This window comes from Salvelinus alpinus, chromosome 34 (assembly GCF_045679555.1).
Source record: "Salvelinus alpinus chromosome 34, SLU_Salpinus.1, whole genome shotgun sequence".
Classification (NCBI taxonomy): domain Eukaryota; kingdom Metazoa; phylum Chordata; class Actinopteri; order Salmoniformes; family Salmonidae; genus Salvelinus; species Salvelinus alpinus.
Genome location: NC_092119.1, coordinates 7,693,502 through 7,696,611, shown reverse-complemented (window position 1 = coordinate 7,696,611; position 3,110 = coordinate 7,693,502). Strand labels below are relative to the sequence as shown.

Genomic DNA, 3,110 nt, shown 5'->3' with positions numbered 1-3,110 from the left:
TCACACCAGATATAGAACTGTTTTAAATATGATCACACCAGATATAGAGGATATATAATTACTGTCAGATGGTTATGTTCATACCTATAGAAATAACACTTTAATACCATGTATTCACCATCTGCAATAATGTTACCATCATTCAGCCAATAAGAGGTGAACTCAATTTGTGCTGAAGGCTGGGAGCACTTTGCTTCTGTCTCATACTGCCATCTAGTGTCTCAAGACAGTCATTGCACTCTGCCTTCTAGTTTCTAGTCATTGCACTTTGCTTTCAAATGGCTAAAGCCAATCACTAAACGCTGCCATTTAGTGGTGATAGACAGTCAATGCACTCTGCTCTCCTGTATTTGGTATTTTGGTATTTTATTAGCATCCCCATTAGCTGTGGCGAGAGCAGCAGCTACTTTTCCTGGGGTCCACACAAAACATGAACATTTACATAATAGAGAACATTAATAGACAAAACTGCTCAAGGACAAAACTACATTAAAAAAAATATTGAAATCTCTGATCCCTTCCAGGCTGTTGGAAATCACCCCAACTACCTCGTACCCCGGTACACTGACTCACCCCAACTACCTCGTACCCCGGTACACTGACTCACCCCAACTACCTCGTACCCCGGTACACTGACTCGGAACCGGTACTCCTTGCATGCTGCCTGTATATAGCCACGTTATTGTTATTTTATTGTGTTACTATTTTCTTTTTATGTATTTGTTAATTGTCTTACTTTTTAACTGCATTGTTGGGAAAGGGCTCCTAAGTAAGCATTTCACGGTAAAGTCTACACTTGTTATATTCGGTGCATTTGATTTGAGGTAACAGAGTAATATGAGAAGCTTCATGTAGAATAAACAACCCTTTAGGTTACACCATAGAAGCAGTGTTCTGCTAATATAACGATGTGCACACTTCATCTTTCATTGTCATCCCCAGCCGATAAAGATACTGTGCCTATCAGCATTTTGTCTGGTGGTGATGGGGCTACCATGGTAACATGTCAGAGTGGTCATACCTTCCTGTCTGATGGTAATGGGGTTACCATGGTAACATGTCAGGGTGGTCATACCTTCCTGTCTGATGGTAATGGGGTTACCATGGTAACATGTCAGAGTGGTCATACCTTCCTGTCTGGTGGTAATGGGGCTACCATGGTAACATGTCAGAGTGGTCATACCTTCCTGTCTGATGGTACCCATGGTAACATGTCAGAGTGGTCATACCTTCCTGTCTGATGGTAATGGGGTTACCATGGTAACATGTACCGGTACCGCCTGCTATATACAGGGGGTACCGGTACAGAGTCAATGTGGAGGCTATATACAGGAGTACCGGTGCAGAGTCAATGTGTAGGCTATATACAGGGGATACCGGTACAGAGTCAATGTGGAGGCTATATACAGGGGGTACCGGTACAGAGTCAATGTGGAGGCTATATACAGGGGGTACCGGTACAGAGTCAATGTGGAGGCTATATACAGGGGGCACCGGTACAGAGTCAATGTGGAGGCTATATACAGGGGGTACCGGTACAGAGTCAATGTGGAGACTATATACAGGGGGTACCGGTACAGAGTCAATGTGGAGGCTAAATACAGGGGATACTGGTACAGAGTCAATGTGGAGGCTATATACAGGGGGTACCGGTACAGAGTCAATGTGGAGGCTATATACAGGGGTACCGGTACAGAGTCAATGTGGAGGCTATATACACGGGGTACCGGTACAGAGTCAATGTGCAGGGGTACAGGTTAGTTCAGGTAATTTGTACATGTAGGTAGGGGTGAAGTGACTATGCATAGATAATAAACAGCGAGTAGCAGCAGTGTAAAAACAAGGGGGGGGGCATTTGATTAGCTGTTCAGGAGTCTTATGGCTTGGTGGTAGAAGCTGTTCAGGAGTCTTATGGCTTGGTGGTAGAAGCTGTTCAGGAGTCTTATGGCTTGGTGGTAGAAGCTGTTCAGGAGTCTTATGGCTTGGTGGTAGAAGCTGTTCAGGAGTCTTATGGCTTGGTGGTAGAAGATGTTATGGAGCCATTTGGACGTAGACTTGGCGCTCTGGTACAGCTTGCCGTGCGGTAGCAGAGAGAACAGTCTATGACTTGGGCCTTCTGACACCGCCTAGTACATAGGTCCTGGATGGCAGGAAGCTTGGCCCCAGTGATGTACTGGGCTGTATGCACTACCCTCTGTGGCGCCTTATGGTCGGTTGCCGAGCAGTTACCATACCAGGCACCCTGGGGACCAACCATCAGTCTATGGTCTGGCTACCGGTATACTTACCACCACTGGGGACCAACCATCAGTCTATGGTCTGGCTACTGGTATACTTACCACCACTGGGGACCAACCATCAGTCTATGGTCTGGCTACCGGTATACTTACCACCACTGGGGACCAACCATCAGTCTATGGTCTGGCTACCGGTATACTTACCACCACTGGGGACCAACAAGCAGTCTATGGTGTGGCTACCGGTATACTTACCACCACTGGGGACCAATCATCAGTCTATGGTCTGGCTACCGGTATACTTACCACCACTGGGGACCAACCATCAGTCTATGGTCTGGCTACCGGTAAACTTACCACCACTGGGGACCAACCATCAGTCTATGGTCTAGCTACCGGTATACTTACCACCACTGGGGACCAATCATCAGTCTATGGTCTAGCTACCGGTATACTTACCACCACTGGGGACCAATCATCAGTCTATGGTCTGGCTACCGGTATACTTACCACCACTGGGGACCAACCATCAGTCTATGGTCTGGCTACCGGTATACTTACCACCACAGGGGACCAACCATCAGTCTATGGTCTGGCTACCGGTATACTTACCACCACTGGGGACCAACCATCAGTCTATGGTCTGGCTACCGGTATACTTACCACCACTGGGGACCAATCATCAGTCTATGGTCTGACTACCGGTATACTTACCACCACTGGGGACCAATCATCAGTCTATGGTCTGGCTACCGGTATACTTACCACCACTGGGGACCAATCATCAGTCTATGGTCTGACTACCGGTATACTTACCACCACAGGGGACCAACCATCAGTCTATGGTCTATCTACCGGTAAACTTACCACCAC

At 47.2% G+C, this 3,110-nt stretch overlaps 1 long non-coding RNA gene across 1 annotated transcript; it reads right to left on the bottom strand.

Annotated features, from left to right (window-relative positions):
* Positions 1-349: 349 nt before the first annotated feature.
* Positions 350-2,883, bottom strand: LOC139563583 (uncharacterized). The gene is made up of 3 exons (XR_011672590.1): positions 1,230-2,883; positions 617-1,183; positions 350-548 (listed from the first exon to the last, which is right to left on the bottom strand). It is a non-coding gene; the product is annotated as an uncharacterized lncRNA (long non-coding RNA).
* Between the last annotated feature and the right edge of the window lie 227 nt (positions 2,884-3,110).